General features: G+C 46.0%; 1 long non-coding RNA gene across 1 annotated transcript; it reads right to left on the reverse strand.

Annotated features, from left to right (window-relative positions):
- Positions 1 to 314: 314 nt before the first annotated feature.
- Positions 315 to 8,239, reverse strand: LOC125753280 (uncharacterized). The gene is made up of 3 exons (XR_007404704.1): positions 8,162 to 8,239; positions 5,828 to 6,833; positions 315 to 3,746 (listed from the first exon to the last, which is right to left on the reverse strand). It is a non-coding gene; the product is annotated as an uncharacterized LOC125753280 (long non-coding RNA).
- Between the last annotated feature and the right edge of the window lie 2,217 nt (positions 8,240 to 10,456).

Here is a 10,456-nt window from a genome sequence, read left to right on the forward strand (position 1 = left end):
TTAAAAAAGTTCTCTAATGTGCGGAGAGGGTTGAGAAGCACTGTCCTGGGGCTACTCTTGCTTGACCACTCCAAGAAACACCAAAAGAAATGTCCAGGGAAGCCTTGTTAGGGAACATGAAAATAAATAAATACATGAAAAGTGACTGAAATACACAGCACCAGGGAAATGGAGATGTAAATCATGGCATATTCATAAAGTATAATAAATGCTCTACATCAGTAAAAATAAATTACCTTGAGCTACATAAATCAACATGGGATAAATCCCCCAAACACAAGTATGAAAAACAAGTTAGGGAAAGATAGGTGCGATATACAGCAGTGTTTATTAAAAAGGTAAGAAGGATGCAAAAACAATGCATCATTTATGGATACACACACTGGCAAGTAGATTCAATTAAAAAAAATTCCTAGGATGATTAACATCAATTTCATCAGAGTGGTTATTTCTTGAAAGGAAGACCTATTAGGATTAGGAAAGGGAAAGCAGGGGTTTGATGCTTTGTTTAAATGTTCCGTTTAACAGAGTTTATTCTCTATGCTTTTCTGTGTCCTTGAAATAGGTTGTGATTTTTTTTTTTTTATGTTGTGATTTAAAAGCGCTAATTTCCCAGTGTTTTGGGAGGTGCTGCCGAGCTTCGTGATGACTTTTGTGACTCTTTCGGGCTTTTCACGTTTTGTGGCGGCTGTTGTCTTACCTGGCTCCTAAATCCATCTCAATAACTGAGAATACAAAGAAAACGTGAGAACCATCTGGGTTCTCTTAGCACTTCCTTTAATAAAGAAATTTTGTCCCTGCCATCCTGGGTACTGTTGAATCTTATTTAAATACTTCCATTCTCTGGAAAGTTCAAAATATCATTTTGAATCCCTCACTCAGACCTCACCCAATTAATCCATTGGCCCATCTATTCAATGAGTATTGGTTGAACACACTTACAAGGTGGAGATGTGGGTAGCATTTTATTCTGGGACTGAGACCCTGGTCCTCAGTCGGTCCCACCTTCAGGTCTGAAATTAAAATTTTTAAAGATTTTTATTTATTCATTTTAGAGAGAGAGAAAGAGAGAGAGAGCATGCACACAAGCAAAGGGGAGGGGCAAGGAAGAGGGAAAAGCAGATTCTCCGCTGAGCAGGGAACCAGATGGAGGGCTCCATCCCAGGACCCTGAGATCATGACCTGAGCTGAAGGCAGGCGTTTCACTGACTGAGCCCCCTAGGCGCCCCTTGAAATTAAAATATTGTTTCTGTTGTGTCAGTGGCAGGTTTATTTCAAATAACTCAAAGGATTTCACAGTTAGAGTATCTTTCATATTTATCTCCTCATTCATTTCATGACATATGATTTCACATCCTCAAAGCTCCCCCGCCCCACACCACCAACAGGGCAGTGTGAACAGGAACGTGTGCAGAGCCACACCAGAGTGGACCGCCAAGCAAGGGGTAGTTGGCACTCAGTGCCTCTGCTGAAGCCAAAGCTCTGGCTGTATTGAATCTCCAGAGAGCCTTGGAGATTTGTTATAATTTACAACCATTCAAGTTTCTGAAGGCCCAGGATCATGTCCACCCCTTGTCCGCACACCTGTCCATCCATTCCATGATTCACATTTTCATCTACAGGTGACTGTTTCACATGGTGGGTTTACTTGGTATCTATCACCCTACTGACTTGAGACATTTAGATTATTGGATGATATCTCCTCCTTGTCTAGTTCTCAATCTGCTTAGCTTTCCACTAGCTGTGAGTACATGCTTTCGCTGTATTTTTAGCTTTCAGAAATATGTGGAGAAGGAACACTTATTTAAAAAAGAAAAATCACTCAGATCCCAGTTACTCCCCAAATTCTTAATTTCATTCTCCCACCCACCCCGCGAAAGAAGCTCCCCGTCGTGAGCCGTACAAACCTTCCTAAAGAGAGTTCACGTCCTCTTCCCGCAGCTCAGCGAGACACCCGTGTACAAATTAGATGGAACCCGTGAAATTACAGTTCTACAAGGGGCGAGGGATGATTCAAGTCAAAGGCTTACTTTTCATTCACGTGTGAAAGAAACAAAACTTTTCGGGATTAAATTGGCTGGAGGGAAATGTCATGCCAGCATGTGTAAAATGACAAGGGACAGCTGGCTAGAAAGGCATAAATCAGAAACCAGCCTCACCTCCTCGTTGTGGAAATTGCCACCAGAATGCTTATAAATAGCTCTCTCTGTTTCCCAGCTCAGTCAGGAATAGCAGTGGGTATTGGGATGAAAGCCGCCACTGTGGATGGCTCAGAAGCAGGCCCAAAGGCTTCCTAAGAGAAAGCTTGGAGATGGAGATCTCCGGGCAGGAGGCACCGGGGCTGTGTCAGGACTTGCATATTAGGTATGCCTGGGGACGGGGGATCCTCTGGGGCCCGGGGCGAGGGCTCTAGGGTTGTAATGGCTCAGCGTGCAAACTGTAGAGTCCTGTTCCCCAGCAGAGGTACCTTATAGGGAACCCAGAGCTCAGAAAAGCAGACTCCCAGACCAGCCCATGAGCCAGGCTGAGCTAGCCCGAGATTTCTTTAGATCCCCAACGATTGGTTTCCTACCTTTGGAGACCAGGTCGGGAGATCTATGCTCATCCCATATTCCAAACTTACAGTGCTAACTTCGGCTCTTGAGTTCAACTGAACCCCGTAACCACTCTTCCCAAAGTTTGAGAGAATGTTTATTTTTAGGTGAGAGACATGGAATGCCCAGATAGTTCCAATCCACTGGACTTGGTTCTCTTTGATGGGTGAAGCTGTGGCTCACCCATCATTCATTTCCCTATCCCCCTAACTCTGCATTTACAGTAAGTGCTCATTAAATGCTGGTTAAATGGCTTTTGTCTTCTCTGACGGCCCCCCGGGGACGTCAGCATGGGTCGGAAAAGGGTGGCTCACGGGCTGGGCCGGGGAAGGAGGTTCTGTGTTGGGTGCACGGTTGGCTCCCTTTGCAGCCGTGCTGACTTCAGGGACAAGGAGGGGTACAAACCTCAGGAAGGAGGAGTCAGGGGAAGGCAGGTGAAGGTCACCACTCTCTGTCTGTGCACGTCATTGATCATAACGCAGCTCCAGCCAATGAAAACCCCAAGAATCCAGAATCTGGGACCCGGCAAAGTCAGAAATCACCCTGTCCCACACTAGAAGTCCCAAAGAAGGATGTGTTCTTTCTGTTTTGTGATGGCTGCAGAACAAAGCAGAGACAAATGACTTCCATGCACGCTGCGGGCTGGTAGGAAGCTGGGAGCCAGGGTTGTGGGCTGCGCTCGGCTCTTTCCGGGAGTCTGCAGTCATTTCCTGGGCAATGCCAGCCCATTTGCTGGGTGAAGGGATAAAGGGAGTGCCCAAGAAGAGGCACAGGGCTCTTCTGCCTCTAATGTCCTCTGGTTGCAATTTATCCTTCCCCTTGTTTCTTGTTGAAGACCTCGCAGAAAGGTGGCCCGGGCTGGCACATCCATGTCGCACCTCCTGCCCTGTGCTGGGGGCTCCCATCCTCCCCCGGCACATCCATTTCATCTTTGGTGTTGGCAACCGCTGAGCAAAAGCAGCTGTCTGCTTTGCTGACTTTCCTTCCTTTGGGCTGCCGACATATGTACTGCTTGCCATTGCTCTGGGGCAAAGCGTTTATGTTTGATTAACTCAGTTTTAAAACACACCATCCGTGGAGGCGCTAATTCTACTGGATTTATCTGCCAAGTCAGGAGCTTCCGATGAGGAGCGTGGCTGGAAAACCCGAAGGCTGTGTCCGAAATCCGAAGAGAAGAGAAAAGGCAATTAGATGAGATTTTTATTAGATCTGACCCAAACGGCAGGTTGTCTGTTTAAGGGGTACAGATCGTTCTACGGGAGTGCTTTTAAGTGGTGTTATTCAAGGAAGAGACCTCATCTGTATTCAGATTCTGACCAATTATGTTTTCACTCAGTTTATCTTTCTTAGATTTTAAATACTTTTCTCTTAAAAAAAAAACAACTTTTAAAATGTAGTTTTATAATGTCTCAAGGACTGCTGCTGTGCCTGAAGCCAGAATAGAACACACAGAATACATTTAAATGAATTACAAAGTGTATTATACTCTGAAAATCAGCATTAAAATGCACATTAATTTTTGCGGCTCTTAAATACTTTGGTTGCTGAGGAACTGCCTCCATTCTATAATTGAAATAGCTCTTCAGATGCAATTTAGTTGCTGATTGGTTTTTAAGTATTTTTAAAAGCTAACAGCTCAGATAGAAAAAGGTGGTATACCCTTGAGTTTTAAATAGGAACACAGATGTCATCGTGCCGGGGATGCATTAGGCCGCTGGAAAACCACATGCATTGCCTACAGAGAAGGGATGCTCCTCCCCGAAGGTTGTCACACCGTTAGCTGTTCAGGAGAACGCAGAGTTGGCTCGATATCAAATATAAGCTCTTAGTTACGAGCTAGTTTCTCCCCTGAGTGAATTTATTAACTCCACTCCCAACTTGCTTCTCCAGCCTTCTGCTCCCCTCCCCAACCCCGTAAGGCTCATTGTCAGTTTCAAGAAATGTCAGGTAGGAAAAGAAGAGGCAAGACCCCAAAGCCAGTCCATGTTGATATTCACTGGCCGGTGGGTATCTACAGGTGACAACTGGGAAGAGGTTGAAAGAGAAAGCCCAAGTCAAGCAATGGAATACTCGTAGATTTTATTTTTTGCCTAAGCCACGCAGCATAAAGGATATTACGAGGGGGCTGTGTCCCCATAGCAACACTCAATAACTTTAAGATTGAAAAAAAAACTGATCTAGGGATTCTTAGCTGTGTGCCTGCCTCCTTGATGTGAAGAAGGCTGTTTTGACTTTGTTACAGCAGTGACGGCTTGCGCTGGAGAAAGCATGGGGGTTAAAATTAGTCCCATCCCTAAATTTCTCACTCACTGAGGGATGGCGGGCAGCTCACCCAGGTTCTGGGGCTCTTTCCTCTGTAACAATGGTGTTGCTAATGTGAAAGGAGACATCACGATGGAGCGAGCAAGCCTAGCTAAGAACATCTTTAAAAAAAAAAAAAAAGGGTCAGGAGGCCATAAGGGAGGAGGATTTGTGCACATCCTCATCGGAAAAACCATGAAATTTTTAAAAACCTTCTGGTCAGCTGCAAGCCCTCAGCCTGGACTTCACTCCATCCTCACCATGACTTCTGGATCAGCAGCACCCATCACTTTGAAAGGAGCCCATGAAACTCGATAAGTTTCCATCCCTTGCTTGTGCAGTGCCCCCAACCAATCCAAATTAACTCAGTTGTGATCCCCATTTGGCAGAGAGGACCTGAGTGAGACCTGCCTTTGTAGCCTTTTGCCTATGTAACTCAGCCTCTGCCCTTGTCTCCCTTAGACCATTAGTAGGATTTTTACCCAAGTCTGTGTCTTCAGAAGTGCAATTATAATTGCCAAAATAAATGCCTGTAGGCGTAAAGGTTCAGTGAATCCTTTCTTGATCAACACGGATATGTTGTCAGGATGTTATAAAGTTGGCATGTAAAATAATAATGCTTGAAAACCAGAAACTGTACAGTGCATTGCTAGGAGGGAGTTCTGGGGATTAATATGTGGAGGAGGGCTCTGGTGAACTCACAGAAGGGGAGCCTCAAATGCCTCTGGATCCTCTGATGACTGCATCAAATCTGCCCGTAGACAGAGTAGGGCCAAAGGCAGGCCTCCCCAAGATGGGTCACTTTGGCATAGAGATTATTTTCAGTTAAAAGCAATCAAGACCCAGCAGATTCTGGAAAAGCTCTTTCCTGCCCGCTCAACTGCCTAAAAAGACTTTAGGTAGAGGACCTGCTCCAGGAAGAGGGCACTCACCACAGATAACTGCGTTATGGTAGGAAGCAGGTGGGGTGGCCCGAAGGAACCTCGCGAGGTCTGTTCCATCAAGGTCCTCTCTTTGTCCCGTGGCTTCTGGGTGGCCCAGCAAACATCGGTTTACCAAATGCTTGCTTCTTTTTCATTTTCCTGGGAATTGCATTCTTTCCCTTTGAAGTCCCAGACCCCTACCCCCTTCTCCTTAGTTCAGGATGGCGTCTATGCCTCATTTTGCCTCACTGTGCAATTTCCATGTCTGTGGATTCCCAGTAGGTACACTGTTAAATTGGATTTTCTCCTGTGAACCTGTCTCACGTCAATTTGATTCTTACCCCAGCGAGATTCTTACCTAGAGGGGACAAGAATTCTTTTTCCCTTGACCTCAGGAATTGATCCAGATTCAAAGTCAGGTTCACCGTGCTCTCTGAATTCGGTCTCTGAGTTTCAGATCCCAGACAAAAGTCGAGGAGGTAAATTGTAAGTTATGGGAGAAACCTGCTGTTTGTACTTTGTTCTTACCTATAGCACGTCAGGAGAACAGAGGTAGTGACGACAGCATCTAACTACCATGGTATTATGTGCTCAATTGAATACTCATCAGTTAATTAGCTTCTTCCTAGATATTCATTTTAATCTTCACAAAACCCTCTGAGGAAGATACTATAAAGATCTCCTTTCATAAACAGGGAAACTGAGCCCTAACGAGGTTAGGCAATGTGCTCAATCTCATATAACAATATCTATTGTACTATATGTGGCAGCGACATATGGTCGGCCATGACTTCTTTAACTTAAAGAACATTACGTCTCATGGCATAGATTAAGAATTCATTACAAACCATATCTCTCTCTGTTTCATTCCCATGAGCTATAGTCTCCCCTGAATGCCATGGGTTGTTCAGAAAAGCTATCCAAGTGTGAAGAAGAGAAAGGAGAAGAGATTTCAGGTCACAGATTCCTCTTTCTGCTGTTTGTGATACGCACAGCCATGTCTAGTGTCTTCGCCCTGTGAAAAGGAAGTTACACAAAGAAACGTATCCTAAGTCCATGAAGAGAAAAGAAAACTTACTACGGTTCAGAGACCTGGTGAAGAGACGTAGGAATGGATCGCCTTCAAGTGGTGGGATTATCTAATTCTCTTAAACAGACCATTATCTAAATTATACTGACAAAATCTGAATAAAATATGCAGAGACACCAACAGCACCTCCTCCGTCAAAAGCTCAAAGGAAGTTTAAAAAATGAGCACATTATCGTCTGTTTTCCTTGAAAATATATTGATGGCACATGGAGAATAAATTTTAAACAATTCCCCTGTTTCTGCATGTGAAATTCTCTCTCTCCCTCTCCAGCTGAAGTCCTGCCAATCAGGTTGCTTTCCCTTTCCTAATCATGCAGGGTCTGTAGGCTTAGGAAACCAACAAACCAAAGAGTGTGCAAAAAGGGTGGGAATAGAAGGCTGTGGGATCTTTATAAAAAGATCTCCTTTCTGATAGAAATATCTCATCTTTTTTTTTTTTTTTAAGACTTATTTATTCATGAGAGATACAGAGAGAGGCAGAGACACAGGCAGGGGGAGAAGCAGGCTCCCTGCAGGGAGCCCAATGCAGAACTTAATCCCAAGACCCCAAGATCACACCCTGAGCCAAAGGCAGACCCTCAACCACTGAGCCACGCAGGCGCCCCTGAAACATCTCTCCTCTTATGATGGAAGACCCCAAGGCCTTGCTAGACATTTGCCAATCTTGGCACCACTACAAGATGTAACATACCCCAGGAAAGTGCTAGACAAGGGCTATGAGGCTATGATAAGTATTTTTCAGCACTCTGGTCCCTGGCGCTGAGCTCAGGTACCCTCCTTTGGATCTGCCATGTGCTGTCTGCAGCTAACTAGTGGTTGTGCGGAGCCCCTGGAATCCTGCAGAGTCTCAGGCGCTGTTGTTCGTGTCCGTAGCCGTCAGAGCCTAGGGCTGGGGAGACATCTCCAAGGAGCGGAGTGGGGGTGGGGTGGGGAGATAGAGTAGAACTGACTAGCCCAACCCAGGGAGCGGCCAGGGAGGACCCCCCAAAAGCCCAAACATCTGCCATCAGGATCTGAGCTCAGACAATCCTGGAAGGTCTATTTTCTATGCATGATAGGGCGTTCACGGTTTAACACAGTTTGAAGGGTTTAAAAGCTCAGTGTGTGGCTGGGCTAAAATAGATCTGTGCAGCCAGATTGCCAGCCTGGCATTCAAAAGAGAAAAGAAAGAAGAAAGAAAGAAGAGAGAGGGAAAGGTGCCTACACCGGGCGGGGGGGGGGGGGGGTCCAAATGCAATAAACCCTTGGCCCACCTGCTGCCACATCCAGATGTTTCCAAGGAAGATGCATGCTCTTCATCGTGGGTAACATGCACTAGGACTTGGCTCTCTGGAAATCCAAGAGATTGCTTGTGTTCCTGTCAGTGGTTTCCTTCCTGGCCGGCTCGCTGGTGCCTCCTAGAGACCTTTCCAAAATCACCTGGTGCCTGGTGCCAGGGCCCCATCCCTAGAGACTCGGATTTAATGCGTTTGGGGCTAGCATCCTTTGTTTGTTTGTATTCTTTTTTTTTCCTAAGATTTTTACTTATTTATTTATTTAGCTATTTGACACAGAGAGAGAGAAGGAGGAGGAGCTGGAGAGGGAGAGGGAGAAGCAGGCTTTCTGCTGGGCAAGGAACCTCATACAGGGCTCCAACTCGGGGCTCTGGGATCATGACCTGGGCCGAAATAGATACTTAACCACCTGAGCAACCCAGGCGCCCCTGTTTGTAGTTTTTCAAAATTCCTCAGTTAGCTCCAACGTGCAGCCAGTGCTGAGGAATGCTGCTACTGACTTGAAACCATCTTTTTAAAATCTGCCTCCATGACCTTTTCTTTGGGAGATGATTAAGGGCCTCTGGTAATTTGAAGGGGGACGTCAAATCCCAGCTTCAAAGGGGCTGGAACAATAGGCTTCCAAAGAGGAACCCTGAGTGTTGCCCAATGTCTTAGGTGCGCATCCCATGCACCACCCCGCGCACCATCCTGCGCACCTACTCGGGCACATCCCGCGCACCATCCTGCACACCTTCCCGCACACCTACCTGGGCACCATCCCACGTACTTACCCTTGCACCATCCTGTGCACATACCCACACACCTACCCCGCAGCTACCCGTGCACCATCCTGCTCACCTACCTGTGCACCTTCCCGCACACCTACCTGGGCATCATCCTATGCACTTACCTGCGTACCATCCCGTGCACCTACCCCATTCTGTGCACCTACCCCCCCCCCCCACCAATTTCAGTGAAGCAGAAAGTGGAATGCATCTTCCCATCGCTGTGTGCTGGGCAAGGCAGGACCAGGCAGCATTCCCGGGGAAGCCACCACTGCTGTCGACTCCCACAAACCCATTCGCACCTCCTGTTATCTCGGCCACGTCGGCTGCATTCTGTGAATTGCCACAACCATATGTGTTTAATGGTTTAATGGGTGCTTAAAATGTCTCTGAGAAGGATTACAGTATGATTTGGCATTAAAACGAGAAGCTACAGAGTCCAAAGAAAGACAGAGGAGGCACAAATTTGGTAGTATGGAAACAAGGATTTGTCATGAAAGGAATGTCTGTAATTCCTTACGTTCTTGCAAAGCGGCAACCAAGTGCTTTCTGGAATCTCAAAGAGGGCACCTACATGCAGGGAGGGTCCTCCTTCCCTGGACAGTGTACACGGCTGCCTGTCAGACCAGCCAGGCAAAGGAAGTCTGAAAACAAATACCAGAGAATAGTGGAAGGACTTTTATCCTTTTATGTTTTGTTTTTTAAAAATACTTTTAGGGCCCCAAATGACAGCATCGTGGAAAAGGCAATCAGCGATGAGGTCAAGACATGATATAAATCATCATTTCCTTAATGTGAAGAAATCTTAGAAATTTCTGTGTATGCATTATTTTTTTCTTAGTACCACATACAATAATTGAGTGTCTTATACTCAACTGGTATCTAAGATTTGATGAAACCACAGGGTATCAATTCTCCGCTAGCCACCATTCGGGGCGAGCATTGTTTCCTGGTAACTCGGATGTTCTGGGTGTTAGAGACAAACTAGAGTCCATGGTAGGACTGGTGCTTTCCTGGAAAACCAATTTTTAAAGATTCACAATGTAAAAAATACTGTAAAAACTGAGTAGCGTGTTTCCCCAAATAAGGTAACGGGAACTCCTCAGGCATCACATTCCCCATATATAACATAAAAGCATGGGAAAAAAAAAAAAGATTTCCGAAGACCCATCTCCTTCACAACTGGAGGCAAGAACAGGCCCAAATTAAGAGGAACGGGACCCAAATGAAGAAGGGACAGACACAACTCTAAAAATGTCTTGTTTGGAAGAACCAATCAAAGCCCCCTCTGCTTCTGCTGCGGGGACAAGTTCACTGCTTGTTCACTGAGCCAGCTTGGGAGTGAGTGCATGCATCCCCATTCACCCCGATGACAGGAGAGAGGTGATGAGCATGAAGCAGACTCCCTCCCTCTTTGAATTTTAGGGGAGTCGGGAGGGGGGGAATTTTATTGCTTCTGTGGGGACATGCAGCAGACAGTTCTTTTCAAATCAGAATCTTACTTGGA

The sequence above is a fragment of the Canis lupus genome, chromosome 2, assembly GCF_003254725.2.
Source record: "Canis lupus dingo isolate Sandy chromosome 2, ASM325472v2, whole genome shotgun sequence".
Taxonomy (NCBI): Eukaryota; Metazoa; Chordata; class Mammalia; order Carnivora; family Canidae; genus Canis; species Canis lupus.